Genomic DNA, 13545 nt, shown 5'->3' with positions numbered 1-13545 from the left:
TTTCCCAGACACTTTTTTTTTTGCAAAGCCATATTTTACAAATGTGATTGATGCTTTATAATCTGACATTTATCCTCTAATTTCAGTGATATGGATCTTCCTGGTCATCTCCAGCTCTAAAGGACAAACTCTGTTTCAAGTCCAAGGTAGTCCTGATTCTTTTAGTCAACTTGCGTATCCCCCCCCCCCCATCTTTCAGGCATTATCCTTTGGAACACTGGAACAGGTTTCACTGGCAAAGCCTCTGAATGAGCTTTGTCAGAAGAATGAAAAGCTGAGTCCCCTTTTGTTTGATGGCTCACGTTTTGTTGATTAAATCTTTGTCCTTTCCTCTAGCCTGTTCTGTGTCAAAAGATGTCTTTTATTGTTTAGGAAAAATATTTTGAAGACCGCTGGAGATAGCATCTTAAATTTCAAACCTGCCTCTCTACATTCCCTTATTCCTGAGATAAATTTTCTTCTGTTCTGCCTGGTGTACAGTGAAAACTTATTTTCCCCAAACACTCTGCTGTCCCCAGTTTTTTAGCCATCTGCCACAGTTTTGTCAGGATCAGCTCTTTCTACTGGTTTGATTGCATCTTTAATAACACAGGTCCTGGCTTCTTTCTCATGGCCAGGTTTGGAGCATACACTGTATGCCCTTTCAATTAACAAATCATGCTGTGGAATACCAGTCCAGTTGCTTATTTCTTCTTTTATAAAATGAACAGTCTGTTCCAATTGTCTGGTACAACAGAATTTTCTTTTCTCTGTGTGCTGTCTTCTAACTCTACAATTTTTTTGAAACAGCTCTTAAGAAGTCTCATCCTCAGCCAACCTTTTCTTCATTACCTGTGATTTTTGCAGTTTGATCAGGTCATCTGAATAACTAGTTAAACTTTCTTCTGTTTTTCAAGCCTTTTGTTATTCGAGTTGATTAACCGAAATAAAACATGGAAAGACTATATCACCGCTTAGTACATTTGATTTTTTTTCCCTCTAAACTAGTGGACACCACCTCTTGTACAAATGCTGAAGCTTGAACTGCTTTTTGCTGAACAGCTGCAGGGTTCTTTCCAGTCAGTGTTTTCTCTTCACCTTTTTTAGTTGATTTTCCTTCAGGTTATATACATTTCTTCTTTGCTGACATCCAGACAGTGTACTTACTAGCCAGTAAGAAGATGGCAAAATTATTAGGTCTTATTTCTATTTTTTTCCCACTGAGAGCTGAAATTAAGTTGTGGATCAGTGTGCAGCCTTCGTGGAAGTCCTGCCACTGGTAATGCTCTCTTATTTATGATCCTAGTGAACAGGAGTGGCCTTAAGTCAACTGGTGCCCTAGGCAAAAGGGCTCCATGGCGCCCATCACCACACCATCCAGTGCCCCCATCCTGGTCTACCTACACCAAATAAATACTGAAAAAGTGCCCCTGCTAGAGCAGCACCCTAGGAGGCCACCTTATTGGCCTGTGCTCAAGGCCGGCTATGCTAGTGAATGACTTTGGGGAAGAGCACATGGCCAGTCTATACTAGCTATGCTTCTGGACTGACAAATTTGCATGTAGCATTATGCAGCAGACAACTGTATTGAGCTATTGGCTGCATGCTTCATTAGGTTGTAGCTTTATAGTCTCCTTATTCACTCCATATAGCAATAAGCCACCTTGTTAGAAATAACACTGTAGAGTGCACTGTGTTTCTAAATATCTGCCCCCCATGTTTCTTGCACTACTCTGAGTTTGATTACAAATGACATCTTAACTGCTGCCTCAGAGCATTGAGCAAGCCTGCTAAAACCACACTGCTAGTACACTGTGTATTTCTGAATACCCCCCCCCCTGTGTTTGTTACACTACTTAGTGTTTCATTTACCCTTACTGTGGATCTCTTTGCTCATATCTAACAAAGATATTTAAAAAAAAAATTAGCATCCTGAAAAAAAAACAGTTGGCATAATAGTTAAGGTCTTTGCCTGCCATGGACAGAGGTACTAGGTTTGATCCTGACCTCTGTCAAATGCCTGTTTGGAATATGCATGTTCTTTCTGTGTCTTAGTGGGTCCCTCCCACCACCAAAAAACATGTGTTTCCATCTCAAATTCATCCAAGAATGGAGCTGTGTCAGCAGCACAGACTCTAGATGGTGCCCTATGAGGGACGAGTATAGATAAAACACTTTTTGCATCTACTGTGGTGTGCAGTATCCTCAGTATAGGAGAATGCAAATCACAGACTGCACACAGTGGCAGGGCTAGATACTCAACTGTGTAGAAATATGACTCTAGGTGATTTGGTCATGTTGATTAATGTCACCAAACAGACATGGGCATTTGCTGGTGATAAGTGGTTTGTTCACCTGATCCACTGCGACTGCTAATAGTAGGAGGGGTGCATGTGCCCTTATTAGCCAGTTTGTGTCCACCATAAAACCCAGCAGCCCTAGATCAATAAGTTACTGGGCTGGTGTTCACTTGCCCAAAGTGAGTTACCAGGGATAGCTCTATTGAGTGAAAGTGGGACATAGAACCAATCAATCTGCCAAACATAAACTAATAATTCTTACACAGTGTAGGTTCACTGGTTGAATGGAGCTTGGAGGTGGATTGCATGAAAGTAAGGAGGAGGCTGGGCATCCCATGTATCCAGGATCCAAGATGAAAGGGCAATGCAGTAAAGCCACTTGGCTTGGGATCCAGAGTCTACTATTCAGGAGGAGGACAAAACTGAAATGGTGAAATGGAGAGGCTTCAGAAGACTGTGAGAGATGTCATCAGAATTAGTGACAGACTCATGGCAGTCAGACTACAGCCCAATGATAGGGCAATATTCATGGCAGTCAGACTCCAGCCTAATGATGGGACAATATTCATAACCACAGTCTGTGCCCAATAACAAGGTTATGATAATAAGGAAAGGAGTGCATTCAGGCAGCACTTGCAGGCCCTCCTAGATAAAGCAGCATAAAAAGAATTGGTGATGATAATAGATGACCTGAATGGATATGAGGATTTCTTGTATCCACATCATTGAGGAAACAGGGATCGAGGAGGCCATTCTGAACTTCTGTCTAGCAAATGGCTTGATGGTTCAGAAAGAGTGACAGTCACAAGATCAGATACAAGAATGGCCAACATGCAACACTGGTAGACTTCTTTATAGTAAGGAAATGGCACTGGGATAAGATCAGTGATTGCAAAGTCATCCCCAGTCATTTGGAAGTAGTGTTCAGAGAGGCTCTAAGGTCAACAGAGACCAGGCTGAAGACTTGGAAGCTGACTGAGAAGAAAGAAATACTCGGGATTCTAGCACCTGAAGAAGAAGAGTAAATAGGTTGAGTTGAAGAATGGCAGCACCTCAGAGTAGGTGTGAAGACTACAGAACAGATATGCAGCCAAGCCAGATATGGAAATAAGGTTCATAAGGAAAGCTGGTGGCTGAATGCAGAAGTCCAGGAAGTCATCAAAAGAATGGAGGAGTGCAGGAAAAAGTAAGAGAGAAAGAAAAAACAGACCATGTTAGGAAGGAATACTGGTTGGCTAACAGAGGTTAAGAAAGGAGTTACAATAGCAAACAACAAAGCATCAGTGGCACTCTGCCAACTTCTGGAATTTGACTTGGTAGATGGAACAAAGAAACTATATCAGATTGCAAGGCAGACAAAAAGATAAAGAAATTAGACACCCTTCATAAGGAATGCGAGCAACAACCCTGCTCACCAGTCCACGGGGCATCAAAGGCAGATTGAGGGGCATACTTTCAGCAGCTTCTTTAATGAAGAAAACACCACAGAAGCTGTACTAGCCTAGACATGGCCTACAGTGAGAGAAGAGGAGGAGCCCACCATAAAAGAAACAAGAACAGCACTAAGGAAATTAAGTCAGGGAAGACAGCAGGCTCAGATGAGGTCACAGCAGGTATGATAAAGATGTTGGGTGAGACAGGTGAAAAATGGCTCCTGAAGGTACTCGCACCTTTTTCTGACAAAAGGGTTACTCGCACCTTTTTTCATACTACTATATCTCACATGACTGGAGAATAAGCATATTAGTATTCCAGAACAAATGGTTATTCACAACTGTGGGCTGTACTGCGGTATCAAACTCCTGTCACATTGCATGAAAGTTCTGGAGAGGGTGATTGAGAAACAGAGTAGTAGAAAGTAACATGAGAGATGAGCAGTTCACATTCAGATCAGGATACAACACAAGTGACCCAATGTTTGCAGTGAGACAGATACTTGAGAAAAGGCTAGAAATGAGGAAATAGTCCAACTGGTCATTCTTATACTTGGAGAAAGCATGTGACACAAGATCCAAAAAAAGGTGATTTGGACAGCCCTGCAGTGGTTCAGAACGCTAGTAGAATTTGTGAAAGTTATGTGCAAGGACCCAATGTCTCGAGTACGAACAGTGTTTGGTCTCACAGAGAGGTTCCCAGTGAGAGCGGGTGTGCATTAGGGTTCAGCACTGAGCTTACTGCTGTTCCTACTGGTGATGGACTACATTAGCAAACCGGTCAGAGAGGACAGATCAAGAAGTTGTTATATGCAGATGATATGGCATTACAGTCAGGTTCTGAACAAGAACGTCAGTGAAGGATAGGAGAATGGAATGCAAAATTGCAATGGCAGCAAATGGGGAAAATCAGAAGGAACAAATAATTTAGATAGAAGGAAAAATATTGGAGCAGATTAACAGCTTAAAGTATCTGGGAGAGGTAGTTGAGGAGAGGGGATGTCTGAATGAGGAGGTCAAAGCTAGAAACAGAGGGGACACAGCCAACGGACAGCGTGTCAGGTGTAGTATATGACAGAATGCTATACAAGGTAAAAAGCAAGGTGAGGTGTACAAAACAGTGATGTGATCCATACTACTGTATGGTACAGAAACCTGGGAAGTAAAGGCAGAGCAGTTGAGGAAGCTAGAGGTGATGGAGATTGAAGTGCCTGAGACAGATGGTAGGCTTAAGAGCAAAAGCCAACCAGTTCCATTGTCAGAATAGGTCAGAGAACAGATTATGGTGGTTCATGCACATGTGCAGAAAAGCAGAATACAATCTAGTGAAAAATGAGTGGTCAGGCAGAAAGAAGGCAAGAGGAAACAAGTGTGCCCAGCAAAGAGGTGGATGACCTGTAACAGTCGGGCATGAGTGTTGAAGGTAGGAGAGTTGCAATGACTGGACTGAGAAAGATGGTGGCAGTTGAAACCACAAGCCCAGCCCTATGTAGAAAATGGGGGGGGGGGGGGGGTTTGATGATGATGACATATTACACTCCTTTATTTTTCAGACAGTACTGCTAAACCGGTGTGCCTATTTGATTTTCCTTTTCCTGTCAGCAAATCTTAATACTAGATTTTGTCATGCAAATTTAAAAATATTAATTGTATTTGTGTGTAATTGAGAATCTGTCCTATGCTTAGAAAACTATTAGCCCTAGTAACTAGTTTCTTATACCAATTGAACTGATATCTGCAATTGACTCTCTCTCTCTCTCTCTGTCTCTTTAGCGAAGTATTCATTTTATTATGTTCCACCTCTTCAAAATTAAAATGATTCACAAAGGAATGCCCTCAATCCATTGTACTGCAAAAGTAAACATCAGGGCCCTGTATTTACTCTTTTAGACAGAAGGAAATTAAATTCCAAGAGTTGTATCACTGGGATGTCTGCTTTCAGATTACTTTGATTCCACGACTATAATTTTGTTTACCATATAAACGGAGTGGAATTGCAAATGCAGTATACCAAAGCAGATAGTCTAAACTGTATGAATACAAGAAGAATGTTTGTTCTGCTGAGTAATTGATCTGGTCAAAAATGAATTCTTCCTAGAACTCCGAGACATGCCTGTCAACCTGCAGACAGTTAAAATAGGTATAAAGTTCTTGAAAATTAAGTTCATCCAGCCAAAAATCTGGACATCTACTTAGCATGAAATTTGAATACCAAATAGTACATAACTTTCCCCTCATTCGTAAGAATGTGGGATACTATGCAGAAATGCATGTTTAAAAAACAAAGTAATGAAAAATATGGAAAAATATAAGCACATTATCAGAGACTGTAAAATATGTAGACAATGAACTGTATTGCAAAACTCTAGAACGCATGGTCATTTATTTTTGCTTCTGTAAAAGGGTGATGTATGATGTGTGTTTAAATTATTAGTGCCACTTCTACATTGGTCATGTAGTGTGGTTTTAAATCAAGCCAAAAACTATGAAATAATCTCCAAAATGGGTACACCACGAGCAGGAGTAATCCATGCCTGAAAATAAAGATTCCTCCAACATCAGGGACAATTGAGAGGTCTACTCCCAGGCAGTCCAAGTTCTGGATTTCTACTGTGATTTCAACCCCTCAAAAATGAATAAAGGATCGCTACCTTAATTATTAAGGAGGTTCACTAAGCCAAGAAACAGTTAAATGGTATTCCTTGCTTTGTTCCTGCCCATATAATGCCTTTAGATACAGCTTGCTTGCATAGCTATTTACAAAAATAAAGTTGGAAAAGAGGATGCATTCTACCTAAATGCACTACTGTTCTGCTGCGTAATTGTATTTTCCATGTGTAGTTTATAGGTGCTATACGGGAGCCTTCTATCTCTCCAGTACTCTATGAAAATGTGGACACCCAGCCATGCCAACCTAGCTATAACAATGTAAATAGATACATAAATATTGAATCAAGTCATATTTTTGAAGAGAATAAACTACGAAACCTTCAAATGTTGGACTTTCATAAAACAAGTATAGGACTATATTTATATTTTTTCAAAGAGGAATTCTACTTTGCTAATTTAGGGTAAATTTTATTGTCTCTCGTAAGTTATATTTGTGATTTTTGGTCAACGTCTGTGAGGAAAATCTGTCTTCCCTATCCCAACAAAGGTTACCTTCCTTTTTTCTTACACAAACACATATGAACTTGTGTGTGTATGTCCATCCATCTGCCATTTTGGCATATGGGGCTGGGGTGTCAACCCAGCAGTGATGATCATCTACAGCCAATGTTTCTAACTCCGTATTTACAAAGACACATGCAGACACAGTATTTAAGTGTATGCGTGTGCAGAGACAGATATACATATGCATACGTGTATGATGTCAATCAACTATACTGAAAGCAATTTTGTGAAGTAGGACAACTTGTCTTGTAAAAACTGCTCCTTCTCCCCAAAGTGGTGCATTCCTGGAGCTGATTTAAGGAGGGGGCAGTAAAATAGGGAGTACAGCCCTTATCACAAAAAAGGGGGGTGTTGTACCAACTTGATAAGACTGATCCTTGTATAACTGACGTAACTCCCCACACACACACACACACACACACACACATGTAGTTGCTAGTGGCATAGCAAGTAAACCTTAAAACAAGTTTCTATTGAATATGTAAGGTAGTGAGATTGCATAAAAGTAGTTTTAAGAAGGATGTAAGAAATGTGTGTGTGTGTGTGTGTGTGTGTGTGTATATATATATATATATATATATATATATATATATATATATATATATATATAGATATATATATAGATATATATATAGATATATATATAGATATATATATATATATATATATATATATATATATATATATATATATATATATATATATATATATATATATATATATATATATATATATAGGTCCTCTAATAGCAAAACAGTGTTGTCAAGATCCCATTTAAGTGAATCTAACAGGTTGTGTGGATCTCTCGCTTTATGTTTGGATGTTTTTTTTCACTAAATGTCTTGTAATATTTTTTGATTTATATATTTTCCTGTTTTGTTTGTTAATTTTGATACATTTACCAAAGAGTGATTTTAATGCTTTATTTTTTCACTGACATGATGCAGATACAGTTGAAGGCTAGGTGTTGCATTAATTGTTTTTCCTTACTCTAGGTTTGTGTGACTGTGGATTTAGCTTATTTCATGTTTTTTTTTTTTTTTTTTTTTACTAGTTAAGCAATGTTAAGGACTGTCAGTTTTGACAGTTTTACTAGTATTAATGAAATAATATCATTCTTCCATGTTTATACTTTCTTAGCACTGTGGCTTAGTCAAAAGATTTATTATCAATGGAGACCAAACAATTTACAGATAACCACCTCATAAAAAAATCAAAGTAGTAACAGACCCCAAAAGAGAAAAATAAAACTTCTATTGGCAAAACTTCTGTTGGAAAATTCACTTTATAAAGAGGGTATAACTAGGTGTAGGAAGAACAAGACTCATTACTGGTACAGTGCAGGGGGGAGGGACAAGGAGTGATTGCTGAGAATCAGAATAGCACCTTTTATTGCAACTCTTCCTGTCATCAGTCCCCTCTGGAATTTGTCCCCATCACCAGGACAGAGATGGCATCACTTAGAAACTCATCAGTGCTGATTCAAGCTTTTTTTTTTTTTTTTGCTTTCTAAGCCCAGCTGTCCTTAGAGATATCCCCTAATTTTGCAGGAGACATTTTGCCAACTAGTTCAACCCCTCAGCATGAGCACAAGGCGGTGGTTTTCCTAGTCTCCACCAGGGAAATTGCACTGTCTCGTGTTCCTTAGTGAATGTATTCCCCCTCCCCCACCTCCAATGAGAAGTGAGCAGACCACATCCTCTCACTACTACTCTTTCTTGCCTGGCTCCTCCAGTAACGGGGATGCTAACTGAACCCTGGTCACCTGGGTCACTGTCAGGGCTGCATTCCTCTGTGCCAGGAAGCCAAACTCAGGAACTCCTATGCAGAAGTAGTATAGTACAGCAGGAGTGTGAGTAACTGTGGAATGGGCTAAGACAAGTAACAGAAATTGTAGTATTCTTTTGATGCCATTTGCTTTCTTACCAGCCGACCATCAACGCCCCCCACCCATGTCAGTCCCCCATGGGCCTTCTCCCATTATATTGCCAAGAAAAGGGTGAGAATAGTATGAGCCACATCACAGATTCAGCATATTGTTAATTAACTTTGCCTAGAGTTCAGGACTTTGACTTAACTGGGAATAGTGGATCTACTGGAGTTGCAGGCAAGCACTGGCATGATAGTTTGAATCACTGTGGAAGAGAACCAGGAAGCTGTGAGATGGATCCAAGGCTTTAATTAGCAAACATTTGAAATATATCTGCATATCTGTGGATTAAGCTGCATTTTATGAATATAAGGATCTGTGCACATTGAAATTCTTTACTTTTAAGGCACTTTTCTTTTGTTATTATTTCAGCTAGACAGATTTCTTAGGATTATGCTTTTCTGTTGATCCACCTTATTTTCTTTTTTTTTTTTTTTTTTTTTTTTTTTTTACAGTGGCAGTAGTTTCCAAGAACCAGTCCTGATTTTTTTTCTTAAAGTTGCAAGCAAGTCGAATTTTTAAACCAGCACATACATCTGCCTGTGTTTTTCCAGCCTGCTGTAACTAGAGACAATACCTGATACCCTTCATGGATATTCACCAACTGAGACATTGTGTGGACAGAAGCAGTTCCATATATAAGGATACACAGCTTTTAGTTTTTCTAGAAAATTCTAGGCCATAAGTTTCTCAACTCACCTTTGCTATATGATGCTTTGTATGATAAACATAACAAGCCATTCCCAAAGTTATTAAAGCTCTTTCTACAGCATTAGCTATCTTGGTAGCCTCTGTCATAAAAGTAGCCCTTGATATTTCTGCAGCAGCTACATGACCTTCCTTGAATACCTTTGGAAATTGTTACAAGCTGGATTTTATTTTTAAGATCCAAATCTGCCTTTGGGGTTCCCTTTAATTAATGGTAGTCCATTGTTAATAGTATGTTCCCCTAGTGGGGGGGGGGGGGGCTCAGTAGGAAGAGCTTGGGATTCTGTTTTATGAGTAATAAAGGATGGATCCTCTCTTACCAGAAGCAAAAGTTACATACTTAACATAATTTATATATATATATATATATATATATATATATATATATATATATATATATATATATATACATATACATATACATATACATATACATATACATATATATATATATATATATATATATATATATATATATATATAGTTCATATGGTCGACAGTTCATATGGTCGACAGTTCATATGGTCGACAGTTCATATGGTCGACAGTTCATATGGTCGACAGTTCATATGGTCGACAGTTCATTTGATCGACAAGCATTTTAGACAGAGGAGCAAAGAAAATAAAAGGAAGTGGTGAATCTTATTAAAATGAAGGTGGGGACAGGAAAAGGGAATGGTGAAAAAGCAGTTCTAATAAAACACTTTTTTTCTCTTTTTGTGTGAGTATTAAACAAAAGAGCTTATCCAAACTCGGTGTAAGAGCCAAGAATGATGAGGTTAAACTAAGCTGTCTTACAGGAGAAAGGATCCTGAAAGAACTCCATAAACTGTAAGCACATAATGCATTAGGGTTTGATCAAGTCGATCTAAAATTCACAGAACTAAGAACAATTCCTAGTACACATAAGTAGCCATTTTAGCAATAGATGTGAGGATAATAAGGTTTTTGTGACAGGAGGTATGCATCTCCTTTAGAGAAAATTAGAACAATCTAGGCAATAGCAACTGTTGACCTGGCAGTGTGACCTAGTTTTAAGGGAAAATCGTGGAATATCTGCTTAATAAAGTAATATTAGAATGTATAGAAAGCTTTGGGGTGCAGGGCCCAACACATCACAGACTGAGAATAATAAGGGTATGCTAGCCTAATCTGGAAGCATTCTTGGAAAAACACTGGGTAGGTAGGAAAGCATAAACCATAATAGTAAATTGGGACTGTACTCTGAAAGAATGGTGATCAGTAGCATACCACAGAGCTTGCTTCCTTTCTGATGATAAACTGAATTATAAAAGGCCTTTTTCTTTTTGCTAAGTCATGCAATAGGATTACTAGGTATGGAAGAGTAGGAAGGATGAGAACAGATGTGACAAGTTTAGGAATATAGTCAAAAACAAAAGTGGCTTAAATTCACTATAGAAAAATGGAAAATTTACCTGGGTCGACAAAAATCTGTAAACAATACACACAGCTAGAGAAGAAGCAATACTTCGAATGAAAGAAAATGACTAGGCTGTAGCCATACTAACTGAACTTGGGCATGCAATGTGGAGAGCATCAGGGAAGATTAGGGGAATACTGGTATGAATAGGAAAAAACTCACCAGTATGAAAATAGTAGCTCTTACTTTAAGTTTAGATAACTTAAGATGTAGTTTGGAACCCTGTATACTGTTCTGGAAACTGCATCATCACAAGGACTTGGTGCAAAATATTGAAAGTTCAGAGAAATGTCACAAAGTGGGACTGTTACTTTTTATCCAATCTCAATTCTTCAAATTGTCTCGAGTTTTTTTTTTTCTGGTAAGGGGAAAGACTTCTTCCATGGTTGCTTGTACAGTACCTGCAATAATCCCTTCAGGTTGTATCGATGAGTTTTCAGTTGAATTAGAATTTGATGCTACCATATGGTCTGCATCATATGTCTTGTGAAAAAAGATGAAGAACTGAATATATGGATCTTTGAAATAAGAAAAGGGGGAAAGAGAGAATAGAATAGGTACATCAGAGGAACCTGTCAAGTCCAGATGGGTACAGTTTTTTCAAACAAAAGATGCATCTGATTGAGAGGGCAAGATCTGAAGACAAAAGGTTAATGGCTAACAGGAGATGCAAAGAAATATTTTACAAAAGCTGTGGTAGCTGAATGGCACAGTCTTTCTAAATAGGAGAAAAATAGTAAAGGGGGTGTATGAATGCATGGGATAGACATGACCCAAGTTTTGAAGGAGGGGAGATTGTGCTTAAGCAGAATTTGTAGCCTATGCACTACTCCTGGAATGGGCAAAGGGGTCTTTTCCTGCAGTCAGGATCAATATTTTTTGAGAGAGTATGGAAAAGAGAGAGGAACTGGGGGATGGTAAAAAAGAGAGGTAAAGAGATGGAGAGAGAAGAACGAACGGAACAGTGCTGAAACAGAACCAGTGGTAATGGATGCATGTTGTTGATTTGCTCAGCTGAAACACTATTTTAAGAAATATGTCTGTTCAGTTATAACAATAAAAGGTACTGCCAGCCATGCCAGGAGAAGTAGAGAAATGGATGTGTGACATGTGCTAGCAGAGCTAGCTGGAATTTTGTAAATAATTATGCCATTTGTCTGTTGAACTGATTTGTACAGATGCTTGTACTGAAAATGTATCTGTGAGGTTTGCTTAGTTAAAATGTATCAACAGTGTGCCCTGCTAGAAGGAAGAGATATGTACACAATACTGTAACTGAATTAAATATAAATGTTTTAACAGAGGACTGGCAGAGCAGAGGTTAATCACAATCCAGCTGCAGTAAACTTTAAAATATATCTGAAATTAAATTACTTTATGGGTGAAGCCGTAAAGATGTTATGCCACAGTTTTGTATGAAGCCAGAGACACTGTCTGTAAGAAGCCTGGTTTAGTAGCTCTGTAGGAGGAGTAGGTGTTAAAATGGTTTTATGTCTTTTTTGAGATCTGAGCAAAGCTCCATCTGTATGTATGGTAACACATAAGTGCTAAATCCCTACCAGCTTCTAGTGTTGGTGAGTGTAGGAAAAAGAGTGGATGACCAGATGTGATGCCATTGTGTAATCAACTCAAAAATAATTAGATATTGGTAGGAGATTGCGCTCAGCATTCTGTCTTGGACCTGACTAGGAAACCCTCACCCACAACATCTTACCTAAAGTCACTTAACGAGGGAACAGTGATTCTCTTTAGTGAGATTAGAAGTACTGTTTTAATATAAATGTGTGAAACTTTCCATAGGTGTTATTTTAATATCTCCTGTGACTGAAACTCTGGTGTTTACTGTAAACAGATATATAGTATGTTCATGGTTTTTATCATTTATTATCAAATATATTTAAACTTTTCATTATGGCTGATCCTTTTAGAGAATAGTTAAGCTTTGAGAGTACTTGCATATATTTATTTAGTGATAGCCTGGCTGTTTGGTCAACATTACCATTTGTATTAATATTAATTTCACTCCGTATAATTGGGTACCCTTGCAAGAACCTTTGGTAGCTGGCATTATACTGCCTGGTAGCAGAATTAGCTTTGTTTTTATGGGGATGAGGAGTCTGTTGCAGAACAGTGGTATCTCCTGCTTGATTTACCTGTCCCTCCAAACCATTCTATTGATGCTGCAAAAGAGGTTTAAATCCCTAGATCAAGTATTTCTGATGCCATTGACTTGCTGATGTGTAGTAAATTCATCAGCATAGGGTTAGAGAATGTCTTGATAACAGAGATGACTTGTTAACACTCTGTAGGATACTGATTATAGTGACTGTGCTTTTGAGTTGTTCAATGTAGGACAGTCACTATAATCAGTATTCTACAGAGTGTTAACAGGTCATCTCTGTTATCAAGACATTCTCTAACCCTATGCTGAATATAGTGACTGTGCTTTTGAGTTGTTCAATGTAGGACATATTGTTTAGCCTAATGAAGGTGGCGTAATGGGGGACAATGACATCTCTTGATCTAGACACAATCCCTTTGTTTATTTGCCACTTTAATAATGATTCTGTCAATATTGTG

This window comes from Protopterus annectens, chromosome 3.part0, assembly GCF_019279795.1.
Source record: "Protopterus annectens isolate FY-2018-M chromosome 3.part0, PAN1.0, whole genome shotgun sequence".
In the NCBI taxonomy this organism is placed as follows: Eukaryota; Metazoa; Chordata; order Ceratodontiformes; family Protopteridae; genus Protopterus; species Protopterus annectens.
Note: the sequence above shows the minus strand (reverse complement) of the source record.